A 15,142-nucleotide genomic window follows, 5' to 3' on the forward strand; every position below is an offset into this window, starting at 1 on the left:
ACTCAGAAGGTTCCTGGTGAGACCCTCTGTATGACTCACAAGTGCTAAGCACCTGCTGTATACTAAGCATTATGTTACAGATTGACAAAGGTGAACAGGAAATAGCTCCCAGTGAGCTCATGGTCAAGATCAAGTGAGGAAGACAGGCAGGTAAACAGGCAAGACAGAGCCTTCAAATAAATCAAAAACTCATGGAGGACAGAGGAGAGGATCTGCCAGGGGCACTTAGAGACAATTTTAGAGACATTTAAGCTTTCCTCCTCCCCCTCCTCCTCCTCCTCCCCCTCCTCCTCNTTTCTGTGTCTGACTTATTTCATGTAGCATGATTCTTCCACATCCATCATCCATCTACCTTTTCTTCTTCTTCTTCTTCCTCTTCTTCTGTTTATTCTTCCTCCTCCTCCTCCTCCTCCTTCTTCTTCTTCTTTGGAGTTTTATTTTGTTACAAGATAACACCAAAAATAAATACCACTTGTTAAAAATTAAAAGTTCAAAGATAAATCTAAAGACCCTTCACTTTAACTCAATCATAGATAACCATAATTATTAGTTTGATGTGAAAGTTTGAGTCTGTTGCTCTAGGAAATGGTAACAGTGTGTCCCCGTGTATGTCAGATGTGTGTGCGCATGTGCACATAAGCTCTCATTTTGTGCATATCACCGTAAGCTTGTGCTTTGTTACTCTCAAGAACCTCCAATCTGCCAGGAGCTATGACACATGGCTACAATCCCAGCAACTCCAGAGGCTGATGCAGGAGGATCACAAGCTCAAGGCCAGCCTCAGCAACTTAGTGAGACCTTGTCTCAAAGTAAAACATAAAAAGGGTTGGGGATGTGGCTCAGTGGCTGAGTGCCCGTGCGTCCAATCCCCGGTTCAAAAAACCACCACTAGTACAAACAAAATAACCCCCTCCAATCTTCTGATCCCTGTGGGGTAGTCACTTGAGTGTGGGTCCCTAATTTGTACACCTATTCTCTTTTTGATGGTCAGTGGCACACATTATATTTTTCATATTATAAGCAGTACTACTGTTAGCATCCTATCCCTGTCTTCTTGTGGACAGTGTGAGTGTTCTCTGGGAGAGATGGAGAAAGCATTTGTTGAGGTGTCAAGTGTGCCACAACCTCCCCACCCCAGGTATCATCGATACACACACCTGTGTTTCACCAATTAGGTACAGAAATAGGATTTTCCTGACCCCACCTTTGCATGGTGTTATCAAATATCTCCTCACTGTTTCCAGCAGGATGTGTGTTATCTCACGTTTTCATTGGTCTTCTGGAGTGTCATTTTCAGTGTATACCAGCTATTTATATTTCCTTGGACTTGGATTTAGAAGATGGTAGACATGTTTACCAGGGAAGAGAAAGCTGTCAGGGCTAAAGTAGCAAGTGCAATCAGAAGTCTGGAAGCGTGGGGTGTGCAGTGGATGAAATACGGGTACAAAGTGGGAGGGATGTGAACGCCAAACCATGGGGCCAGCTTCTAGGTTTCTGGACCACACAGACAATCCCCCTTCCATTCTCTCACCAATAAGGCATATCTGGTACTTTTATGTCCTAAAGTTTTAAGATGAAGTTTGCATTTCAAAAGGGTGCCTTTGGTCACCTTTCGGAGGTTGGACTGAATACAAAGCAGAGTGGACAGAGAGACCAAGGACCTATTTCAGTAGGAATAGGACTAGGACAATGTCCTTAGTCTCCTATGGGATGAGGAGGGGTCGAGGCCAACCCAGCTGGCTCAGCAGAGGTCTCGATTGCTGGTCACATCCTCTCCAAGTCTCATTTCTTCCACTGGGCGCACCATTCTTCAGATGCAGGAGTGGCCACAGTGACTCCTCCATGGGGTGGAGAAGCCCAGAGAATGCAAAACAGGGGGAAAATATGCCCTCTCGTTCCAGTTCCTGTCCCATCTCCAGTTCTACCCATGTCCCAGCACCTTTAACCTCACTTCTCTCAGAAGCACAGATACCTGTATCCAACTAACACTCAGCCAAGTGTCCTGCGTTCTGTTAGTTAGAAAAAGGAAAGGACAATTGTGTGTGATGGCCACCTGGTTCTGCTTTGTATGCTCCCATCACACCATTGTGTGTGTGTGTGAGAATGTGTGTGTGTGCGTGCATGTGTGTAACTGAGTTGAGAAAGATCTGAGGCTTGGTGTTAACAGCGGGAGAAAGTGCCAATTAATTGCTTAGAGTTGCCACCTATTGCCACATGTTCTGTTAGTGCCCAGTTTGTCATTTCCAGAAACCTTCTCTTCTGACTCCACACACGTTCTGCTACAGTGTGAAACGGCACTCAGGGGTCTTGGGTTCTCTCTTCTGTTCTTTCAAGATTGAATCCAGGCCAAGGGGAAATTCTCTTGGGCTCTGAGTGGATTAGTGACATGGGAAGAAGGCACAGAGGAGAGAAGGCTGATATCTGCTGATATCTGCTCTGCACCGCAGAGAGCAGGTCTGGTTAACAGCATGCTGGACCTTGGTGTTGGAATGGGCACTGTTTCCCGGCCACACAACCAACGTCCTCTCTGCCAGTGGCCAGCCAACTGTAGCCCACAGGCCAGATCAGAGCACGCCTGTTTTTGTACAACTCGCAAATGAAGAATGGTTTGTACATTAAAAGAAATAGAAGAAAAACCTAAAGAAGAGTATTTCATGACACACACAAAAATATTTGAATGGTTCATAATGAAAAGTTAGATGAAATTCAAATGTCGGGGCCCATCAACAAGTTTTGCTGGAACACAGCTCTGCTGATTGGGTCAAGTATCGTGTATGGCTGTTTTGGGGCTGCGGTGGTAAGGTAGGCTGGTTGAGACCTCCACGGTCTGCCAGATCTAGCACATTTATTATCTGACCCTGTGTAGAAAAATAAGTTGTCGACCCCTGATCTACTGAGCTGGGAAGCTGGAGGTTGGTGGTCACTCTTGCCCTCAGTGTCAAATAGATGTCCTGGATTGACACAGCCTCCATGTGGTGATTTATTAAATTATTGGGAGGGATGGGGTAGTTTGGAGAGTTTTTCAATTTGAAAATTGGGCTTTGGGCAAGGCAAGGAGTCAGGAGCCTGAAGCTCCTGCGCTCACACAGGTGTGAAAGAGCTTGCTCCTCTGCTGTGCCTTTCACTCCAGGAAGGAGAGCAGAGGGAGGCTCCATTGAAGAGGCCTTTGCTTTTGCAGGTGCCGTTCGTTTGTTCCTTTTAATTAGGGTGTGGGCTGGAGAGGCCCAACTCCACCCCAGAGGCATCGGGCAAGAGGGTGGAATCCTTTTGACATCAAACAAGATCACAGCCCGCGCATGCATAATCACAGGGCTCATTGCGCCCAACACGAGTTTGGGAAATCAAGATGCAGCTCAGAGTGGCATTTCCAACCTTCCCTGGAAATGGGGGGAAATCAGTTTTATTTATTAATTCCATCTTGCCGGCTCCCAATTTGGTGCAAACAGTTATGTTTTGCAGCACGTTTCCACCTTGCAACTAGCAGAGTTAATTTAATGAAATGAGTAGTCTTGTGGTGACCTGAAGGGGGAAAACACATTAATCTGGAAACTATCAAAGCCTTCTGACATGTATTATTGTAGGACTCAGAAAAAATAAACAGTTTATGTAGAAGATTAAGTGGCAGTGTGGATTTGCTTTTGACGTATCTTGTCTCCAAATCTAAGTTGGGGATTTATTATCGTGCTATCATGTCACAGCTATCTCATTTATATGATAACACATCTGTAATGTTTTACAAGTGCAGCACTACTTGTTCGGAATGGGGCTTTTTTAAGTCCTAAATTATAGTACCTGGAGAGGCTTGCATAATTATAGTGCGTGTTAGCAAATGAGAGGGTGCATTTCCTACCCGCGCTCTGCATTAATCGTCAGCACAGCGGGTGCAATAAAATCATAATTGCTTCTTCCAAACTTCTCATCTGAGCTGCTCAGGTTGAAAGCGGTGGTTTGGTGGAAAGAAGCTTACTTCGTGGTGGGTGGAGGCCTCACTCTCATCTTCCAGAGGGTGCCTGGAGACGGCTGGAGACAGCCGTACAAGCAAGAGGTGCACAGGGAGGTCTCCTAATCCTGATGATACTCTCAAATTAGTACATGAGAAAACAAGGTTGAATGTTGATTGTGGGTCCTGGTTTGGGGAACTGGGTTTGGATTCTAGCTCTGCTTTTCAATTTTGGACCAATGATCTCACTTCTCTGAATCGTTGTCTTCTCATCTACAAATGAAAGATGGTAGTCCCTAATGTAAGGTGTTCTTAAGGCAATTAACATGCTTATAAAGCGCCAAGTAGACCTGCAATAAATGGTGGCTGTTATTACAACTCTCCCTCCAAAACATTGTCTTAGCTTGTGCTGTCTGCTGTGGCCTCTAATGGCCACATGTGGCTACAGAGCACTTGAAATGTGGCCATTCCCAACAGAGAAGAGCTATAAATCCAAAATACATACCAACCTTTGAAGGTTTAGTATGATCAAAAAATGTAAAATATCTTAGTCATTTTTATATCGATTACATTTTGAAGCAATAATGTTTTGGCAATATTGCCTTAAATACATTAAAATAAATGTCACCTGTTCTTTTTTGTAGCTACTGGGACATTACAAATTATGTAAAAGGCTCATATTATATTTTTATTGGCCAGCATTGGTCTAGACGAACACTGATCAAAATGTCCTGGATATGTGTTTTGAGTTGTGACTCATATTTCTTGATATTGTTATTATTATTGTCATTGATTTATTATTTGTCTACTTTGGAAAAAGTATTTTAGATGGTTTGCTAGAGAAAATAGAGAAGAGTTAGCAATTTCCACAAACCACCTAATTTAACTCCAAGTACCCCTGTAGCTAAGGCAAATACAAGAAATATATTTGGATCATATGGGGTTTTTAAGAAGTCTGGGGATTCACATAAGTTTGTTTGAAAAGAGCAGCTTACTCTCTGGCACCGAATTTCAAAGGACTGTTTCCTGTCGCAATCCTGAAATTGCATAGACACCTGCACCTCTCCATCCTCCTTAAACAAAGCTTTTATGAACTTAGAATCCTATGAGTCATGCAAACGCAGTGATGATAATTACACCCCCCTTCGCTTATGTAAATTATCTGATTTGATCCTCGAAGCAGCCCTGCAGGATGGGCTGTGCAAAGACTATTGTTTCTTTTTTATGGACGACAAACCTGAAGATCAGGGAGGACTTCATGACTTGCCCAAGTTTTCATAGTCAGTAAGTAGCAAGGCCAAGGCTCAAAGCTTTGTTGCCTCAAGTGGAAAACTCCCCATGCTTTTGGCAGTCACATGCATTTTGGTGTGAAAGAGACTTGTAGCAGAAAGCAGAGCACAAGACCCCCTTGTCAGGAAATGGGACACATATGCAACTAGGAGGTGGCTATCTCCAAAGATGAAATTCGGCTTAACCACATAGAAGAAATAGATGTTTTTGCACACACGTTCCATTATTCATTACACCCAACTCAAAATATCCCATGTCTTGGCTTTACAATGACTGACAGGAAGGCACATTAGCTGGAAAGCTCCAAGAGCAGCTCTCCAATCACCTGCACCTGGTACAAGTCATATTTTCACTCGTAGGCCCAGGGAGGGGCCTGGGAACTTGCATTTCTCACCAGCTCCCAGGTAATGCCTTAATTGTTGGTCTGAGGTTTGAATGAAGAAATTCAAGATGTTTGTTATCTGCTTTCCCCCCAAACTGTCTCAACCATGGAGTCCTGATTCTTGACTTGCAAATAAACCAAAACATCCTTGGGGAATTTTTTTTTTTTTTTTAATTAATGCTGATGCTGGAGACCAGTTTTGGGGAATGAAGTTCTCAGAATGGTAAGTTCCCACCTGTCCCCAGGTGTTCTAGAATGTAGTTTTACTGGAAACATTTCAATTGGGACCAAGGGGTTCACATAGCTTGGGCATTTTCTTCTACCCGGGAATTGACCAAGGGTTCCTCAAACCTGAGTACCAGCTACCCATAGAGTTCTTCCCTTTTTCTGTGTGACACCCAGTTGTTCATTCTTGAATTTGGTTATTGAGGGTCAATGGTGTGCACGGCACTGGGTGCATATGGCAGAAAATATTCTTCCCAGTGTGTGTTTTCTAGGGAGCTAAAGTGTTGATTTGAGTGTAACTGGGGGAGAGCAACAGGTGATTTCAAACAGTGATAAGTGAAAGAATGAAAATAGGAATGGATAGTCACTGAAGTAGGTGAGTGGTGGTGATTCAGAAGGGGCGACCAACTTTGAAGGGGACGGAAAAGTGACAAGTTCCACAGAAGGAAACTGGAGTGGGAGGAGACTCCAAGCTCCTGGAGTCTGGTAGTTGGGGTCCGCTACCAGTGGACCAAAGCTGAGGACTCTATTTCCCACCCAGAATAGCTTTTAGGAACACTGACAGAGAATGATAAAACTCCAGCTCCCTGGGTCCCACCTGCAAGTGAATTCATCAGACTCCACGGAGTGGGCGCTCAGCACCTTTATATGGATGTTGAAAACAACCTGCAAGATTTGGATGGAGCTCCCAGCATGAGAAGTTCCAGATTAGACATGGAAAAGCACCATCGTTAGCTAGAAGTCAAAGAGAGGGTCGGCTGCCTTCTTCCAGCTCAACAAGTGCTGAAATAGCTGGGCATGGTAGTCCCAGCAGCCTCCAGAATTCCCACATCACTCCCTTTCTTTTCCTTTGGAATAAACAGCTGGTGAATACGACATCAATTTAACTATAATGACTGCTTTTAATTTTCATCGCCAGTCTATACTGTTACTATGTATTGGGATCCTGGCCGGTGCCAACTGCTCCGGCCACATGTCTGGTTTTCATTTAGGCTCTGAGTTCTTTTCGGGTAGTTGTCTACAGAGGCCTGGTTTAATGCGTAACCCTAATTGCACTGTGGAATTAAGTTGGTGCTGACTATAGCATTTTCAGTTTCAGATTCAAGGAAAGTATCTCATAGGAGGGGGAGAGAAGGGCCTCCCAAGGGTTCCACCCTCTTACCAGCCCCTTATCTTTCTGTATTTTTTACATTCAACATTTTTTTAAAAATGAAGTGCATAATATGGCTATAAAACTACAGTTTAGATAATGTGGTCAGCCTGCCAGTTTATGTATATGCATATATCTTCTCAGTTTCACAGTGTCCCCTTCTCCACCTCCTAGGCTGACACAGGCCTCGTTTCCCATTAAAAATGCTGGCAGCTTTGACATGAGGATAAAAATGCAATCTGATCTCCTTCTCCTGAGCTAGGCTTGGTGCTGAGTCCTCCTTGAGCCCCCACAGTCTTTGAGGGAAGCTAGGTTGCTAGCTGATACTCATTTCCAACAACGTTTGGAGATAGACATCTGCTACATAAAGGACGAAATGAAATATCCTCACATCACTATGTAAGAATAAAAAGGATTTTCTCCAGGATGGCAAGTACTTCTTGGTAAATTAGGATGGGGCCATGATGGCGAAACTTTGCCCACGTTCTGTCCTCGTTCATGAGACGAGATAGAAGAAGATGCCCAATTAAAGTTGAGCAGCAGATGTAATCGAAGCTGAGTTGGAGCAGGCGGTTGGGATGGATTGAGGAACAAATCTGAACTCGGTGCAGCGCCCAGCCCTCTGCTGAGTGGAAGGCAGCCATTAATATACATATATATCGACTTTCCTCCAATATGATTCCCTTCTCATGGTTCCCTCTTCCATTTCTTTCTCCAGGCTCTCATTCTACTTGCTGTTCGATAAGTCATTTCCAGGCTGGGTGCTAGAGACTTGTGAGACCCTGCAGAAAGCACAGGAACAAGAGAACTGGGTTGTGTCCCCTCCCTCCATGGGCCTTCCGGCTAGCCACGGGACATAAAGAAAATAATGTCAGGGGTGATTTTGTAAGAGGTGAGTGACAGCAAGTTACCATCAGTTATCTGCCCCAGACTTCAGGGGACGGGGAGACTGAAACTTGTGCCAAGAGGCACTGGATCTGAGACCTTCAGGGTGAGGGAGACTTGATCTTCGTGCAGCACCCGAGCACCCAGAAATATTTGAAAGGACCATTGACAGCTCTTCCTGTCCATCCAGGGCCATTGTCCCTTCTCTGTGGCTGTCATCTTTCTGTTAAGTCCCATCGTGGTTGCCTCACCTATGACCCTTCTTTCTTAGGCTGTGTCATGCCCCTGAGGACACTTGGGGACACCCAGTGGCAGGAGTGCCACATGTTACACTCCATCCTTCCCAGGACACCTGCAGCTTACTTTTTCTCAGGATTCCTTGATCTAATACCCCCCTGCCGTACTCCTTCCTCTGCTCCCTGTCCCTTAGTGCACGTGAGTGAAGACCTGCCTCCTAGTTTCCCAGCCCTCCGGGCCCTTCTCCTCTCCCTAGGCCCCCATTTATGACCACATCTTATTTGGACACCCCCTTTCTTCAGCTCCTTCCTGTCATTCTTCCCTGCTTACCCTCAGTACTCCATTCCCTCGAGTCTCTAGGTCACCCCCATATACCAAGCCCCTCACAACTTCTCTCCATCACCCCCAATCCCTTAGCTCCTCTCAATGGTACTTACTTAACTGCTTATTAACAGTGACATTTTATGTTCACACAAAAATTGCTAATCTGTAAAGCAAAGTACTCATTAAGCTTTCTAGTGGTTACCATTGTTTTACATTTGTAAATTCCCAACTCCATCTTGGACCTTGAAGTGCATTTATTTGAAAGATCAGCCTTATCCTGATATCAAAAGAAGGCTTGAGAAAGTTAGGACTTTACATTTGAGCCAGTGGGAGACTTGTCTAAGGCTTTTAAGCAGGAGAATGGCCTGATCAGAAGAGGCTCTGTGGTGGAGGAGGGGTTAGGAGGTACTGAGGAGAGGGAGGAGCAATTGGGAACTATGTTCTAATGATGCCCTGGGCAGGACCTGACCAGAGGCATCAGCAGGGTTACCAAGAGAAGGTGGAGGAGAGAGACTGAGGAGGTCTCCGACAGGGGACAGAGGAGGGAAGAGAAGGGGGGGGGGTCAGGGTGGTTCCTAGATTTTGGCTTGGACCTTGAGGCATATGGTGAGCCGTGGGTGGGCAGAGTGGGTTTGTGTAGGAAACTGAGGAGTCTGGAAAGCAAAGAGCCTGGGAGACCTGGGATCACGAGAGGGGAGGGTGACCTCCTTGACCGGAGAGTCACGTAGCTAGGCTCTGGTTGTCAGAGAGGCATTGTCCCGACACTGTCAAACTCAGAACACTCTTTTTTCTCATGTGTGGCCAGCAGTCATCGAGGACACCAGAGAGAAAGTGCCCAGGCCTTGTGAAGCCGTCAGAAAAGGCTCATTAACCCAGCTTGTATGCTAATGCTGTGCTCTTACTATTTCTTCACTCTTGTTTTCCCTTTTTACTCATTCCTTTATTTCTTTTTCTGTGTGTGTATGTTTTATCCATTTGTTGGAAAACACTTCAAGTTCACCAGGGAACAAAAGCAGCAAGAAAGAGACGAAGGATTCTTGGTTTCTGCTGAGAAATTACAATCTAGCCCAGGAGCAGATTTGGCTTAAGTGAAATAATTGGAGAAAATAAAAAACAACTAAAATCGGACCATGTAGTGAGAGTTGAGAGAAAGGAGAAATGAGGGAAAGGGCAGAGCTTGAACATAGGGTCCTAACTGCGGGGAGGTTCCAAATGGTTAAGTTGAAAAAAAAGGCAGCACAAGCAAGCCCTTCCAGTTCCTCCAGACCCGGACACCTGACAGCCAGCCAAAGTCAATGTTAGCTAAAGAGGTTTGGCCCCTGTTCAGTCTGATCAAAAATGAATTAGGAGGATGCATATAAACAGGGCTTAGGGGATGGACTCACACACACACACACACACACACACACACACACACACATACACATACATGCCGTGAGTCAGGATAATAATTACAGGCTTTTAATAAATGCTAATGTGGTGATAACAACTTCACATAGTTAAGAGTTGTTTATGCCAAGATCTGACAGTAGCTGATTTGGGATTTTCCCCATTAACCAAAAAAGCTGAGTGGTGAGCTCCTTCCTACCTCCTGCCACCCCTCTCCACCATGCCCCCACCCCCACCATGACTCCAATCACTGACCTTGCCGTTGGCTGTATCTAGGCTCTGCCCAGGTGAACCCGCTGCTGGGGCCTGACTTGCACCGCTGAACGTCACCTCCTACTTCCCTCAGTACTTGCTGGACAGTGCTTTGGTTTGTCTGAGAAGGGGATGTCCAGTAGCTAGCATGGACTTCAGAGAGGGTCCCAGTTTCCTTCCTCCGTTGCATTCCTGCACCAGGCTTCTGGATCCTACATATAAAAACAAAACCAAAAAACAATGAAACAGAAAGAAGGGCAGGGAGCAAGCCTGAGATGGGAGGATCAAAAGTTCAAGGTCAGCCTCATCAACTTAGTAAGGCCCTATCTCAAAATAAAAAACAAAAAGGGCTGGGGATGTAGCTGGATGTAGCTCAATGGTAAAGCACCCTAGGATTCAATCCCTAGTACCCTTCCCCCCAAAAAAGAGAGAGAAAGAGAGAGAGAGAGAGAGAGAGAGAGAGAGAGAGAGATATTTTTTTTTCTTCTGCAATTCTTCAAATCTGCAAAGGATGCACTGGGAGTCAGGATACAAAAAGAGGAATAAACCTGCAGCCCACGATTCTAGCCGAAGGTCCCTCAACAGAAACAGAACTCTGCACATTGGGTCGACTCTTGCTCTGTCAAATCCAAAATTGTCCACCACGCACATTTTTATCAACTCAGACACATTATTGCAAAGTTGGGCTTTAATTCCGAAGGTCTGTGTCCAAACTCCAGCTCCCTGGTTTGCCCACTGCCATGGGAGACCAGCCCGCTTCAGCCTTCTGCCCCGGGATCTTCATTTGCAAACCCCTTTGCATGGAATGAAGATTCAAGGTGAAGGGGAACACAGTCAAAATTCCATGAGAGTGTCTATTACATAGTAGGTCCTCATGAGAGTGTCTGTTATATAATAAGTCCCCAGTTAATCACAGCCAGCATTAATGGGCCGGGCACTGAGCTCAACAGAGTATGCATGACATTTTTTTATTATTTTTATTATCTCTCCCCAAGTAAATTTATATTATTATTACTTTTATAATCCTCCCCTGAATGAACTCCAAGAGGGCTGTGTAGGTATTCAACAAGAGGAAAATCACCCTGAATACACAATAAGTTCCTTTATCTATTCCCTCCGGGAATGGGACTGGAGATCTTTTTTTCATCAGGAAGATCCAAACCTTCCCAAAATTCCCCAGTAGACTTTGTTACATTCTTCTGGCAAGAATCAGAGCCCATGGCTACCTTGGGCTGCAAGAATAAACCAGCTTCTGAAAAAGGGGAGTAGAGTTATGTTTTTGGCTTGGGTGAGTCCTGATTCATCTCCTGTGATCTGCACATTAGTGTTTAAAAATATCAGGGGTCCTATTAACAATAGGAAGGGAGAAAGGGCTGTGTAGCAGCCTCTGTGTCTGTCACAGCTGAGCCCTGTGTGTATGTGACCAGGTTTTCATATACATAGGAAGGAGGGGAGGGAAGGAGGAAAGTAAAGGAGAGGAAAAGACTCATTTGGATTTTTTGACTTTTATCAGGTGTATATATTTTATTCTACAATAAATGTTATGAAAGGGAAATGGAGATTAACTGTGGAAATGTGCTAAAGTGAGGGTGAAGGGGGTGACATTTATTTCTCAGTTTTCATGATTTTCTATTATGAGACTCTGTCACCATTTAACTTTTTGCAGGGACTAAGATCAGGGGTGGTCCCTGGGGTGATAGGAGCTCTTCTAGGGGAGCAGGAGGGCTCAGGCTGGCTCCGCGGGCCGTGGTGATCACACAGGCTGATCGTGCGGTGAGTCTGGAGAACATGGAAAGCAGAAGGGAGGTACAGAGCGGGGTCAGGAAGGCCTGGAGACTTCGTCTTGGACGAAGCATAGAAAGTCAGATAAAAGGCCATTCCCAAGGGGCAGCGTGTGTGTGACCCAGCGGGAGCCACCAGCACAGCACGCAGTCCTGGGAAGAAGGGGCTCAGGGCAGAAGTGGAATGAGCTTTGAGGATCAGTTTGTTTCAATTCTTTCTTGGGAGAGTCAGGGTCCATGTGGAATCAGCATCCATTCCAAACTCATTCATCATCCCAGGTTAAGTTCCAGCGTTTCCCCAGCTTCTGACTAGCTACAGGACCCTGGGAGTTTCCTTCACTCGCCTGCCTCAGTGTCCTGCCTATAAACGTGGGTGCTGCTGACTCCAGCTGTCAGGCAGGGGGTCTCGGTGGGACAGCTCCTGTGGAGCTCACGGAACACACTCTGGACCTCAGCAGCTCTTGAGTAAGCATCGCCGTCGATGATGACGTTAGATCCTGTATTTTTCTTTGAGAAATGGATTTCATTTTGGGGGCTTTATCTGTATATCCAAATGTTTAGCAAAATCTTGGTGACCATGTAACAGTAATTCGGCAAACGCGTCCTGATGAGTGGTCTCGCTGCTCCACCAGGTCTATACCTGTGAATTTTAAGACTCTCCTCTTGCACGCCTTCTGCATCCATTTCAGTGGTTCCAGATCCTCTACGAAATAAAGCGAGGTCTGAAACATCTTTGAGAATCCTTCCCTAATTTCCCCAATGTTGTATAATTTAGCAATGCTGAATTACAAATAAAACAAAAAACAACTCCAAGCCTGACATGCGGTTTGTCCTGTGTCGGTGTGTCGGGTACTAGCCCTTGTCAATTGGTTTTCTCTACCTGGGAAATACTTCCATTCTCTTTGCTCATTTGGCAAGCTCCTATTCATCCTTCAAAACCTTTCTTAGATATCATCTTCTCAGGGATGTCCTCCTCGGGTGTCAATTCTTGTCGAATACTGTACTTAAACTGCTTATGTTATATCTGCACTCTGTATTTATGTCTATGCCGATTTTGTTACTTTATTATAATTTGGGTGTTTTCTTTGTCTCTACTTTAAAACTGTGCATCAAGATGGGAAGAGGCTCACTTATTCATCTCATGCCTGTAGCAGCGAAGTCTAGTTTTGGGTGCATCAATAAATAAATGCTTGTTACTTTGTCAAGCGAGCAGATCTTTTGTGCAGCAGTGACCCCTTGCATGTGTAAACTGCCACATTACCATAAAACAGCTCTTTGTTAAGCCTCAGAACCTATAAGAGAGTCTTATTTGCTAAGGATAAAATAACTCTTTACAGATGCTCAATGATTCTTCTAGAGTTGGTTCCCACAGCTTGCCAACTGTCTCCTGGCTTCTTCTTGTTCCTTCTGGGTTCAAACACATGAAGGGACCAAATTTCTCACTTAATTATTGATAACAAATAAAACATCAACTAGGCTGTTCTACAACCCATGGCCAGATGACTGGTGGGTGGAGAGTGAGGGGCCTTCCCGTGTGGATGTGGGTCATTCAGCCATTGCTCTATGGTCACGGTCCCATCAGATATGGAAGGCTAAAGGGACTCAAGCCCCCACTTAAGATCCCTGTTTGTGACACATAGGCACCCCTCATTGGCTGGGGCCACAGTATGCTCTTGGCAAATGGCTAAATCAAGATTTAAGTCACTTGAAGTTGGCCAGAGCAGGCACTGCTAAGGAGAGGACCAAGTCTCAGTGTATGAACAAAGGACGTTGTCCCATCCAGGGACTCACCAAGAGGTGATGCAGGAAGTCAAGAGCTGGGGTTTCAGGAACAGGTCAGGAAATGGCCTTCATGTTGGTTCAAGACCAAATCTATGAAAAACATCGCAATTCCCCTCAGGTTCTTGTTGGTGCCAGATCTGATTGTGGGAAAGGTCAGACGAGGAGGATGAGAGAGAACTGTCCCAGGCTCAGGCACCACTGATGGCCTGACGTGACCAAAAGGGGGACCTTCCACTGCCTCTGCTCCCTGCCCAAAGCTGCCTGGTGGCTCTTCTGCTGAGTGTTCCCTGAAAACATCAGCAGTCCCAAGGGCTCCGGAGGAAGAGGTGATGGGACAGCATTAAAGGCTTTGTCCATCACCCTATTGGAGTGAAATGTGTTACTTGAAAGAATTTTTAAAACCTATGTAAATCAGTCACTATGAGAAGATAAGATTGGGGTGGGGGCAGGCAGAGTTGAGTCGGTGATAAAAATAGAGTTTTATCTCCATTTGGACTGATTTTGAAAAGGTTTTTAACCATTGCAACTGAATCCCTTTCAGAACCCCCTCTCTCTTTTCTCTTTAGCGAGTTGCTATGAGAACATGAATCATCTCTTTAGCACAATGACAGCAAGTGTCGCATTTAGGAGCGGACCCTGATTTTTCACTGTTTGTTCTTTGCTCTCGACAAGATAAGCTGTTGTTATTTCTTTCTTCTTGAACAAGCACACCATGATTGCTGAAGTGGTAAGAATAATTGGACCAAATAGTCATGCGATTAATGCAAACAGAGAGAATTCATCTGTTTCGAGTACTGTAAATGCACTTCTGAGGACGGGAGCGCTGCGTTCTCTGTTTATTCTTGGGCTGGAGAACAAATGCTGCTGAGTTCCCTGCCACGGATCCCGGATCCGCGATGCTTCCACAGGGTGGAGACCTTAAATGAACTGGATGAAGGGAGAAGAGGGCGGGGGGCAGGTTGCATTCAGGGGGCAAGGCTGCTCCGCCCCAGGTGGCATCCTCCTCCCCACCCTCTCCAGCTGGGGGACCCAAGGCCTTCTGCTTTCTCAGTGATACATTGTAATTAAATGGAACAGGGATACACTTCAATTACATTGAAACAGAAGGGCAATTTGAGCATGCAAGGTGCTTCACTGGCATTTACATACCACAGGCCTGAGCCCGAGAAGATTCCACCAGTGGATGGATAAGGACCCCAAGATTCAGAGGTGAATCTCCCAAACTCTTAAGGCTGGTATGTTCAAGTGCTGGGTTCAAATCCAAGGCTGTGTGTTTCAGTGTTGTGGTGAAATGCACTGGGGATAGACTGCCTGCCTTTGAATCCTGGCCTGTCATGTGATGATGGTGTGACCTTGAGCAAGGGACTTGACCTCTCGCTGCCTTAGTTTTCCCATCTGGGGAAAAAAAAAAACAAAAACAAAACTGAGATAACAGTGTTTATCTAGTGAGGCCATTTTAAGGATTAAATGAGTTACATGAAAAGAACACAGAATCCTGCCAGGCC

General features: G+C 45.4%; 1 long non-coding RNA gene across 1 annotated transcript; it reads right to left on the minus strand.

The window, feature by feature from the left end:
- Nucleotides 1-5,254: 5,254 nt before the first annotated feature.
- Nucleotides 5,255-11,245, minus strand: LOC125613115. The gene is made up of 3 exons (XR_007343609.1): nt 10,623-11,245; nt 10,078-10,286; nt 5,255-7,769 (listed from the first exon to the last, which is right to left on the minus strand). It is a non-coding gene; the product is annotated as an uncharacterized LOC125613115 (long non-coding RNA).
- Between the last annotated feature and the right edge of the window lie 3,897 nt (nt 11,246-15,142).

Source organism: Marmota marmota, unplaced genomic scaffold (genome assembly GCF_001458135.2).
Source record: "Marmota marmota marmota unplaced genomic scaffold, marMar, whole genome shotgun sequence".
NCBI lineage: Eukaryota > Metazoa > Chordata > Mammalia > Rodentia > Sciuridae > Marmota > Marmota marmota.